This window comes from Bufo bufo, chromosome 2 (genome assembly GCF_905171765.1).
Source record: "Bufo bufo chromosome 2, aBufBuf1.1, whole genome shotgun sequence".
In the NCBI taxonomy this organism is placed as follows: Eukaryota; Metazoa; Chordata; class Amphibia; order Anura; family Bufonidae; genus Bufo; species Bufo bufo.
Genome location: NC_053390.1, coordinates 16,236,371 through 16,249,053, shown reverse-complemented (window position 1 = coordinate 16,249,053; position 12,683 = coordinate 16,236,371). Strand labels below are relative to the sequence as shown.

Sequence of the window (12,683 nt, the reverse complement as noted above, 5' to 3'; positions counted from 1 at the left end):
CAACCGACGAAAAGGACCCAGCAGAGAGCACAGAAGCCATTTAACACATTATATTTATAAATATAATGTGTTATATGGCTTCTGGTTAGTTTATCTAAAAGTCACCAACCTGCCAGCGCTGATCATTGGCTGGCAGGCTGGTGACCAACTCCTTCTGCAACTTTTGCCGAGCCACACTGCGCATGTGCGGGCCGAATATGCGCGTAATCTCGCGTCTCGCGAGATGACGCGCCGATGCGCCAAGGAGGAATAACCCAGCCGTCCGCAGGACGCATCCCTGCGTTAGGCGGTCGGGAGGTGGTTAAGGTCCATCAATAAATTGATGATATGTTAAAATATGTGAAAATGGTTTCTCTTCTTTGTGAGTTTTCTCATGGTTAACGAGACCTGATTTTTGTGTAAAACATTTCCCACATTCTGAACATCAATATAGTGTGTCTCTTGTGTGAATTCTCTCATGAATAACAAGATGTGTCTGAACATGAATACGGCTTCTCTCCTATGTGACTTCTCTCATGTGTAACAAGAAGTGATTTATTTTTAAAACATTTCCCACATTCTGAACACGAATATGGTGTGTCTCCTGTGTGAAATCTCTGATGTGTAACAAGATGGGATTTCTGTGTAAAACATTTCCCACATTTTGAACATGAATATGGTTTGTCTCCTGTGTGAAATCTATAATGTTTAACAAGGACTGATTTGTGTGTAAAACATTTTCCACATTCTGAACATGAATATGGCTTCTCTCCTGTGTGGCTTCTCTTATGTTTAATAAGATGTACTTTCTGTGTAAAACATTTTTCACATTCTGAACATGAATATGGCTTCTCTCCTGTGTGGCTTCTCTCATGTGTAATAAGATGTGCTTTCTGTGTAAAACATTTCCCACATTCTGAACATAAATATGGCTTCTCTCCTGTGTGACTGGTCTCATGTTTAACAAGATCTGATTTGTGTGTAAAACATTTCCCACATTCTGAACATGAATATGGCTTCTCTCCTGTGTGAAATCTATGATGTTTAACAAGGACTGATTTGTGTGTAAAACATTTTCCACACTCTGAACATGAATATGACCTTTCTCCTGTGTGACTTCTCTGATGTGTAATAAGATGAGATTTCTGTGTAAAACATTTCCCACATTCTGAACATGAATATGGCTTCTCTCCTGTGTGACTTCTCTCATGTGTAATAAGATGTGATTTCTGTGTAAAACATTTCCCACATTCTGAACATGAATATGGTTTGTCTCCTGTGTGAAATCTATGATGATTAACAAGATCTGATTTTTGTGTAAAACATTTTCCACATTCTGAACATGAATATGGCTTCTCTCCTGTGTGGTTTCTCTCATGTGTAATAAGATGTGATTTCTGTATAAAACACTTCCCGCATTCTGAACATGAATATGGTTTGTCTCCTGTGTGAAATCTCTGATGTTTAACAAGACTTGATTTCAGTGTAAAACATTTTTTACATTCTGAACATGAATATGGTTTCTCTCCTGTGTGAATTCTCTCATGGTTAACAAGATCTGATTTTTGTATAAAAGTATTTCCACATTCTGAACATGAAAGCAGCTTCTCTCCTGTGTGACGTCTCTCATGTTTAACAAGATCTGATTTCTGTGTAAAACATTTCACACAGTATGAACATGGATATGGTTTCTCTCCTGTGTGAATTCTCTCATGAATAATAAAATTTGATTTATATGTAAAGCACTTCCCACATTCTGAACAGGAGTATGGCTTCTCCTCTGTGCGAGTTCTTTTTTGTGTAGAAAGGTCCAAGCTTTTTGTGAACTGTTTACCACGCTGAATTCTTTTTCCACCTTTCTGAGCTGTACCTGTGATAACAACGTGCGATTGTTCAGGAAAAGGTTCGCCATTATATGATAATTCTGTACTGTGAAGTCCTGGATAAACATTAAGGTTTTCTCCTGAAGAGCGCTGGATTATATCTTCATCTTCTACTTTATAATTTCGTAACAACATGAAGTTTTCCTCAGAACTCTTACTGGGAATTTCTGTTAATATAAAAATTGAAATTTGCGGTTTTATATTTTACCAAACTGTTAAGCATACAAACTTATAAAGTTCCTGTTAGGCTGGAAGTGGATCCAGCAGGAAGGAGCGGTAAAATCCATTCATTTCACTCATTGTGGTTAAAAAAAATGCCCCAAAAACTGCATTTGTTATTCCATCTTATAAAGCTTTCTATAACATTTTCTGATGTCCTGATAGAGTCGAAGATTTTGGTTTACACCTGATCACAACTTTTATTATATACAGTAAGTCATAATTTGATAAAACTGTAAATTTGAACAGCCCATGTCTGGACACCAGCCTCACACTTTGTCAACACATATATGACAGACAAGCATCCATCACCACGTTTCTCAACACAAACTGTAATGATTATAAATAGATCTTAGACCTGATGATACTGATGTCCTCACTAGAAGAATCCATGTCATAATACCCACCTAAAGCTTAATTCACAAGCTCTTTTAAGTGTACCTCCTCGTCTGCTGCTGCTGAAATCTCACAATGCTCAGAACAAGCTTCAGACTCCCTGGCTCTTTAGTGAGAATGTGCCCGTCTTCCAGCAGGAGATTCAGTGTAAGATTACAGCTTCTAATTGCATCTGCTGCTTTTCTTTACTACACAGCTATGAGGACTGCAGCCTGCACTGCGCATGTGTGAGATATCAGGAGCAACAGTGGGAAGAGACTGAGTACAGCTTGTGAATATAGGACTCATGAGCGATCTTACTTTCTCACTTTAATATTAGCATTCTGACATGGAATTTCAAAACAAGTACACCGGCCTCATCAGGTCTAAGAGATCTGTTTAATACTACAAGCAGTTTGTATTGTGAAATCTTGGGAGATCCTCTTTAACATGGTTATCAACAATTTAATCATGGCCACAGTCTACATTTAACAAGATGATATGTCATGACGTTCTGTAAAGCGCACGTCTCAGGCTGAATTCACGGACATGACAATGCGGTCTGTATGACCTAGGGGCTGCACAGTCACCAGACCTCAGGTTTATAGACATCTGTAGGATGCAGTGGAATAGACAGAGTGAGGTCATCAATCAGAACCTGTAATAAAGGTTTCCAGCACCTTGTTGGGTCCATTACACTAAGAATTCAGGATGTTCTAAGGGGAACAAGGGTCCTATCAAGAATTAAGAAGGTGGAGCTAATGAAGTGTCCTGTGAGTGCAGGTGGCCATCACTGAGACGTCTGTGTTTGTACAATAATCACATATGACATAAGAGCTTCCTGATAATTAGAGTTGAGTGAATCAAGCTTTGGATCAGAGATCCAAAGTCGATTCGTTGGAACACTTCAGTTTTAATGCTGTCTCTGTAATGCATTAAAATGTATTGCCTCCGTGTAGGCAAATTTCATGATGATGATGATGATGATGATGATGATGATGTATAGTCTTGTGTACACGCAGTCTTACCCTTAGGGCCTCGATGCGCTTAGCTGGCTGATTCAACAAGGGAGGAAAGAGAAGAAGGCGTGACACTTTACCATGGGCCCCAAAGGCCTAGAAGATAAGGCACCTATTCCAGAGACCAATTTACTAGCAAATTTACGTCGCAGGTACAAGGGCCCCACACCATGGAATACCCTATGCATGAAGCATCCAATCTTGAACATCACCCGTTGTTGGACGGGGAGCCAGTGCAAGGCATTAAGAGAGGGAGTGATATGCTCTCGGCGGGCAACACCCGTTAGTGTGAGACTTCGTGAATGAATTTGGTAATCTACAAATTCATCTTCTACAAATTTGATTCATAAAATTGCTCAAAATGGCATCCAACATTTTACATTTCACAGTACAGTTGTGAGCACAGCAGAGCAGGGGTGATTAATAGAGAGGATCAATTAATAGAGAGGATCACAAGACCCTGGGAGAGTCCCTGCCCTGGGGGGCTCTCCCATAATGCCTTGCAGTCAGCATCAGCCAATCAGAAAGAACGATATGGACAGGTCATAGGTACTATGATCACAAACAAGAAAACTATTCTGAGCTTGGACATGGATGATGAAGGACCTCTCAGCAACTCGAAAAAAGAAAGTTATCAGCGAGTTCAGGGTCTGATGGGAAATAATTTAGACATTTACTTAGATGGATTGATTTCATTCATTTATGCAATCAACATCTTACCTCCATGAGATCCCTGACGCCATAATGTTTCTTCACTGTGAAGGGCACTGATGGCACTTGTGCAGGGGAAGGAGTTATATTTGGAACGTGACAGCACATAACGGACCTACACTATTAGTGTGAGGAGTTTATAAAAGGGGCTGTTTTAGCTCTATTGGGTGTGGAGTGTCATAGACAGAGTGGGGGGATGTATTAAGATTGACGCTTCTTACACCAGTCTAAATAGTGATCCCCGCTGGAGTACGATGCGCCCAAATTATTAAGAGGTAATAAGTCTGGAGCATCTTCTGAGGTTCTGTCTGGCAGAAAATCTACAGCTGCTCGGGAGCTGATATGTTGGTGCAGGAGAAACACAGGAGGCGCCACTGACTGACTGCAGGTCTGAGACATGATGGACAGTAAGGACCATAAGGGCGTTACAAAACTGTGGCTAAATAGCAACACACAGTTCAGCTCTGTACGCCACCCGCACCGCTATCCCTACCCAGGGCTGGCTCTATAATAAGGCAGGCAGCTGCTTGAGGGCGCAGAGAAGGGTGGAGACTGGAGGCGGAGCTGTTGGTGGTAACTGTGTGGACAAATGTCTCTGAGTAGCCTGTCCACAGGTAGAAATGTATGTGGCATGGGGGGGTGAAATGGACATGATGAAGGGGGAGAAATGGGACAACAAGGATGGAGGGGGAGAAATATGACAACATGGATGGAGGGGGAGAAATGTGACAACATGGATGGAGGGGGAGAAATGTGACAACATGGATGGAGGGGGAGAAATGTGACAACATGGATGGAGGGGGAGAAATGTGACAACATGGATGGAGGGGGAGAAATGTGACAACATGGATGGAGGGGGAGAAATGTGACAACATGGATGGAGGGGGAGAAATGTGACAACATGGATGGAGGGGGGGGAAATGTGACTACTTGGATGGAGGGGGGAGAAATGTGGTAACATGGATGGAGGGGGGAGAAATGTGGCAACATGGATGGAAAGGGGAGAAATGTGGCAACATGGATGGAAAGGGGAGAAATGTGGCAACATGGATGGAGGGGGAGAAATGTGGCAACATGGATGGAGGGGGAGAAATGTGACAACATGGATGGAGGGGGAGAAATGTGACAACATGGATGGAGGGGGAGAAATGTGACAACATGGATGGAGGGGGAGAAATGTGAGGGCTGATGTGACATAGGTGATTTGACATGGAGGGGGAGAAATGTGACATGGAGGGGTAAGAAATGTGACATTGGGGGGGTGAAATGTGACATGGAGGCCTTGAGGGGGAGAAATGTGACATGGGGCTGATGGCTGACATGGGAGGCTAATCTGAGGCAATGGGGGTCTGATCTGAGGCCTGATTAACATTGGGGGTCTGATTGCTGGTCTGACCTGAGGTGTAATAGAAAATATTTTTTTCTTATTATCCTCCTCTAAAACCTAGGTGCGTCTTATGGGCCGGTGACTCTTATAGCGATTATCTGAAGCAGAGCGAAGATACCAGGACCACACAGAGGAGGAGCCAGCTGATGCAGACGGAACCAGGGCCAGGTGAGCTGCGGGGGGGGGGGGGGGGGCCAAAATGTAGCTTGGCTTGTGTTGGCAAAAATCCTTGCACCGGCCCTACCTACCCACTTGCATGATCTACCCTGACTAGCAGCCCACAACTTGGCAACGGTACCTAACTTAACTAACTGCAGGAGCCTAAACCTAGTGGGGTAAAAGAGTAGTCAGACAGAAAGAGGTCAAAACCAGACAGTCAAAACACGAACTGGATCAGAATCCAAAAGTAAGTTAATATCAGTCCAAACCGGAGAGATACGTCACAGCACAAACAAGATACAAACACAGAGTCAAATACCAGATGTGGTCAGAGCCAGCAGATAACCTCAGAGGAAATATTCAGCAATCAGAAGCAAGGTCAGGGACAATCTAAAAATCAGAATGTCAGGCATCTAGACAGTAGTACAACACACGCCAGTGAGGCTTAGAAGACCAATCACAGGCACCTGTTGCCAGCAACCGACTGTTAAAATGGCCCACCTCAGGAAGCATGTGACACCGGCACGGAGCCTGATTGGCTCTGCATCCCTGCTAAAGGAACTAAACAACTCCGGCTGCACCACAACAGAGAGGCCAGGCTCACTGCTGGAGCATGGACAGGTGAGCATCTGACAACTACCTTAGATTCTGACCAACTGCAGGAAGATGAAGTCCACAGCTCCAGGGTGGAAGACCTAGAAGGCCAGTTGTGGAATCCCTAGCACATTACAGGAAGGCACCTTTGAAAGAGACAGATGACCGATCCTCCTATCCCCCTTCCGTAGTAACTGGTCCTCCATTACATGTCACTGCACACACATGTATACACTGCACATGACGGCTCTTACCTTGTGATATAAGAGGCTGGTGCTCCTCCATTACATGTCACTGCACACACATGTATACACTGCACATGACGGCTCTTACCTTGTGATATAAGAGGCTGGTGCTCCTCCATCATGGCCTCCTTGTACAGATCCTTGTGTCCTTCTATATAATCCCACTCCTCCATGGAAAAATAGACAGCGACACCCTGACACCTTATAGGAACCTGACAACACAATGACACCGTCATTACCCAGACCCCTCCAGTGCTGTTACTGGAGAATTTCCCAGCATTCCCAGCAGTGTCACCTCTTCAGTCAGCAGCTTCATCATCTTTTGGGTGAGTTCTAGGATCTTCTGCTCATGTATCAGGGGGTGGGGCCCTGTAATGGGGTTAGGGGACCTGCTCCGCCCTCCTGATTCCTGGAGATGGATGATGGGAGTCACACAGTCCCCTGATGTCTTCTTCACTATTGTGTACTCCTGTGGATGGAGAGAGACACTTAGGGAATAAACCCTTCAGGGGCCATGTCCTCTCCTCCGGCCCTCTCCTCCTGGTACAACGTGCCTACTTACCTCCTCATGGCTCCTACATCATGACTATTGGTCACTGGTCACATGACACATCACTCACCATATTGGGGGCTGATCTTCAGGTTCTCCGTCACTTGGAAGGTCTGGAGGCCGTTCTACAGGACCCTGGACTCTTCCTATCACTTCCTATGATGGATTCTCCTTCCCGATGTCTGACTTGTTACAGAATACAATACAGAGGAGAGAAATCTAGAAAAGTTTACCTCTCTGCTCAGCAGGGAGACAATCTCCAAGGTGAGGTCTAATATTCTTCTGCTGATCTCCTTACTGTCCATCCTTGGTGGCTCATTCAGGAGAAGGGTCGTATTGCTGGTTTTCTTCATTCCTCCTGAAAAAAAAAGAAGGAATAAAGGTTAATCAGTGAGTCCCATGTCCCCTATAATGAGGATGAGAAAAAGTAAAACTCATCCTCATATCTCAGACCCTCATAAAGCTGCACTGATGGGAAAACCCTGAGTTCGGTGTGTATCTAAGCTCCGGGCAGTGCCGTGTGTATCTAAGCTCCTGTCAGTGCAGTGTGTGGAGGCAGGAGACTCTGAGCTCCCTGTTTATCTAAAAAGTAGGGTTCTCCCCTGGGTTGTAAGGGTATTTTACATGCATAATGAAGTACTGATTGGTTCTGTCACCTTTTATTATTATATTACCTTCTATATTCCTTGTAATGTAGTGCGTTAGGGATAGTTAGATAACATATACAGACCCTCCATTATGCTGAGAAGACTGCATTCCTGAGTGGTTATCTCAGAGACATACATACTGCACACTGGACATCCTTAGGAGGAGGGGCTGAAAGGTATAAACTTTTGTGCACAAAGACAAATAACTGGAACTCTGCCGATAACATTATCCAGGTAGGATGTTGTAGGTTACTATCTCTCTCTTGTATAACCATGGGGTGTTAGCCATATTCTACGACAGGAGTCCCCCCCCCCCCATTGTACTGCAGCAAGGTGATTGATTATTGTTTACCTTTACTATTCAGTATGTAATTTGTCTCTTTTCATATTTATATATTTAATCACACTTTGTAAATATTTTTATCACTTAGCCTACTTAATTATTCTCAAATGGTCAAATTCACATTAAAATATTCCCTTACAATAAGTAGTACAGACACCTGTATGTCACTGCACACACGTGTATACACTGCACATGACGGCTCTTACCTTGTGATATAAGAGGCTGGTGCTCCTCCATTACATATCACTGCACACACGTGTATACACTGCACATGACGGGTCTTACCCTGTGATATAAGAGACTAGTGCTCCTCCATTACATGTCACTGCACACACGTGTATACACTGCACATGACGGCTCTTACCTTGTGATATAAGAGGCTGGTGCTCCTCCATTACATGTCACTGCACACACGTGTATACACTGCACATGACGGGTCTCACCTTGTGATATAAGAGGCTGGTGCTCCTCCATTACATGTCACTGCACACACGTGTATACACTGCACATGACAGATCTTACCTTGCAATATAAGAGGCTGGTGCTCCTCCATTACATGTCACTGCACACACGTGTATACACTGCACATGACAGATCTTACCTTGTGATATAAGAGGCTGGTGCTCCTCCATTACATGTCACTGCACACACGTGTATACACTGCACATGACGGCTCTCACCTTGTGATATAAGAGGCTGGTGCTCCTCCATTAAATGTCACTGCACACACGTGTATACACTGCACATGACGGCTCTTACCTTGTGATATAAGAGGTAGGTGCTCCTCCATTACATGTCACTGCACACACGTGTATACACTGCACATGACGGCTCTTACCCTGTGATATAAGAGGCTGGTGCTCCTCCATCATGGCCTCCTTGTACAGATCCTTGTGTCCTTCTATATACTCCCATTCCTCCATGGAGAAATAGACAGTGACATCCTGACACCTTATAGGAACCTGACAACACAATGACACCGTCATCACCCAGACCCCTCCAGTGCTGTTACTGGAGAATTTCCCAGCATTCCCTGCAGTGTCACCTGTCCAGTCAGCGGCTCCATCATCTTGTGGGTGAGTTCTAGGATCTTCTGCTCATGTATCAGAGGGAGAGGCTCTGTGATGGGGTGAGGGGTCCTGCTCCACCCTCCTGACTCCTGGAGATGGATGATGGGAGTCACACAGTCCCCCAATGTCTTCTTCACTATTGTGTACTCCTGTGGATGGAGAGAGACACTTAAATGAACAACTGGATGACAGTTACTGTTACTGGTAATTTTGTTTTCATGAGTCCTCCACAGCAGCTCTACGCTGATGAGACCCTCCTCCAACCAGTCAGGAACAGGAAGAATAGATGTGACCCTCCTCTGGTTCCTTCCTTGTAGAAGGGTCAGTGATGACTTTTGGAAGTTGATTATCCAAACCAACTTCTGTAGCGTTTTCAATACAAACAGTAACTGCCTGTAAAAGTCCTGTTTGGCATTCTCTAAAATCAATAGGGCATCTAACTATGGACTTATCATAACAGAACGCAATCAGATCTGACATCACCTTTGTGAAGAGCCTCGGGGAGGATGAAATCCCAAAAGGACAGGCATGTTAATTGCTAGTGTAGTATCCTTCCCTTGTTTTTCATTGCAAAATATTGAAATCTTTTAGTGGTCTGGATGAATTGGGATATGACAGTACTCATTCTTCAAATCTAATGTCACCATCATTGCCTCCTCGTGTATCATTGAAATGGCTGATCTTATTGTTTCCATCTTGAATTTTCTGTATCTGATCCAGTTAAAATTTTTTAGATTTATTATTGTCCTGTGACTCCCATTTGGCTTTTTCACCAGAAATAGATTTGAGTAGAATCCCTGACCCTGCATTTAAAATAACTAAAAACAGGAGGGTAGAGAAGAAGCATTGAAAAACTATAAAGAAAAATAGAATATATAAAAGACAAATAAAAGCAGCCAAACTAGAGACAGAGAGATTCATTGCCAAAGTGAATAAAACTAACCATAAAATGTTCTTCAATTATATAAATGGTAAAAAGTATAAATCTGAAGGTGTCGGCCCTTTACAGTAATGAGGGAAGGAGGGGGGGGGGACAGAAAGTGATTAGGTATTAAATATTAGTAAACTATTAAATATTTTTTTCTCCACTGTATTCACTGAAGAAGATAAACTGTCAGATGAAATGCAGAATGTAAAAGTAAATTCCCCATTGAAAGTGCCCTGTCTGACCCAGGAAGAAGTACAGCGGCATCTTAAAAAGATTAAAATAGACAAATCGCCAGAACCAGATGGCATACACCCCCGTATCCTAAGAGAATTAAGTAATGTCATAGCCAGACCCTTATCTATATATACAAAGAAGGACGTTTATGTGTATGTATGTATGAATGTATGTTCCGCTATCACTCAAAAAAGCAATTATTGATTTCAACAAAACTTGGTATACACATCCCTTGCTACCTGGAAAGAAATCTTGTGGAGGTCACAGCTCTCTAGCATGTACCGTTCCTGAGATATTTCCCAAAAAAAGCAAATATGGCACATCACATGACCTACCTTAGCCAATAGAAGACTGCAGGTCTTTCTCTTCACATCCCAACTGCCATACACATGTCCCTTATCAGCCAATAGAAGCTTGCAGGTCCTTAGTCTCCACATACACACACTTTTACACCAGGTTTCCATAACAACCCGGCCATTTTTCTTCACTGCTGCAGGTCAGCTTTAAAAGGGGCAGGGCACTGTGGATGACACTGTTAAGGGAGCGGAGTGCTGTGGAGGTGACAGTTCAGGGGTCAGGTAGGGTGGCCATACAGGCCACCCTCAAAAGACAGACATAAAACCCCGGCCCCAGGTCCCACTAAGCCACGCCCACAACCCACTTCGCAGCCGACGGGGATTGAAAAATGAAGGTAAAAATCAACTTCTGTCAGCTGCAGGGGATCGAGGGAGGGTGACTTTCTCCCTGCAGCTCATAATCAGACAGCACAGTGCTGCTGTCAAAAAGAACATCCTTGTGTCCGTCCAGGACCTGAAGTCTGACAGCCGGACTGTCCAGCCTAAAACCGGACCTCTGGCCAACCTAGATGTAGGCTGCTGTGGAGGTCAGAGTTAAGGGAATGGTCCGCTATGGAGATCAGTGTTAAGAGGCAGATTGCTGTAGAGGCCACTGTTAGGGGAAGGGGTGTTGTGGAAATCACTGTTAAGGAGATACTGTGAAGGTCACTAATGAAGGGGCGGGATGCTGTGGAGTAGGGCTTCAGCTATCGATGATTTTTGTAATCAAATATTCTACCGAATACTCCGATTAATCAAGTACTCAAATAAGAAAAAACTAATTAAAAGAATGTTTTCTTTTATAAAAACTCATACCCCCCCAGTGGCGTAGCGTGGGGAGGGGGGAGTGGAACTTTGCCCCGGGCACAAAATTTTAACCCCTTAACCCCTTAAGGACGCAGGGCGTATCGGTACGCCCTATTTCCCGAGTCCTTAAGGACTCAGGGCGTACCGGTACGTCCTAACTTGAACTCAGTATTCCGGCGCCCGAGGGGTTAAACGGAACGGGATTTCGGCTGAAATCCTTCAGCCGGCATCCTGTGACAACGCCAGGGGGGGTCATGTGACCCCCCTGTGTCGGCGATCGCAGAAAACCGCAGGTCAATTCAGACCTGCGGTTTGCTGCGCTTTTTGCAGTTTCTGATGCCCGCGGTCCCTGACCGCGGGGATCAGAAACTTTTGAGTGCCTATAATCAATATTTTTCACCCCCCCCTGCACCCCTGCACGATTTTATGCCGGCGGGTGGTGCGGGGGGGGGTGTCGCATGTGGTGGGGGCGGTGCGGGAGGCGGGCGGTGCGGCAGGCGGGATCGCGATCCCCCGCCCGCCTCCCCATGAATGATCGTTGGCTTCTAGTGGTTATACCAGGGTGCCAGCACATTGCTGGCACCCTGGTATAAACGGCTGACATCTGTGCAAATGTCAGCCGTTTAACCCTTTCCATACCGCGGTCCGTACGGACCGCTGTATGGAAAAAGTTAACTGTCGTCGGTCAGGGAGCTCCCTCCCTCTCCATCGGGGGGCTGCTGTGCCTTTGCAGCCCCCCGATGGAGAGGGAGAGAGCCCCCAGAGAGCCCCCCTCAGCCCTGTGCTTACCCTTCCCCGTCTGCGAAGTTCTGAGCAGACGGGGAGGGTTCCCATGGCAACAGGACGCCTGCTCAGGCGTCCTGCTGTCCATGGTGCTGAACAGATCTGTGCTAAAAGCATAGATCTGTTCAGTGTAAGTAAAATACAGTATAGAACAATATATATTGTACTGTACTGTATTATACAGACATCAGACCCACTGGATCTTCCAGAACCAAGTGGGTCTGGGTCAAAAAAAAAGTTAAAAAAAGTGAAAAAAGTTAAGATAAAAAAAAAAAACATTCATCACTGAATAAAAATTAAAAAAATAAAAAACACTACACATATTAGGCATCGCCGCGTCCGTAACGACCTGATCTATAAAACGGTCATGTTACTTTCCCCGCACGGTGAACACCATAAAAATAAAAAAATAAAA

General features: G+C 44.6%; 1 pseudogene; it reads right to left on the bottom strand.

Moving 5' to 3' along the window:
• Nucleotides 1-301: 301 nt before the first annotated feature.
• On the bottom strand, nucleotides 302-6,701 carry LOC120990632 (annotated as a pseudogene).
• Between the last annotated feature and the right edge of the window lie 5,982 nt (nucleotides 6,702-12,683).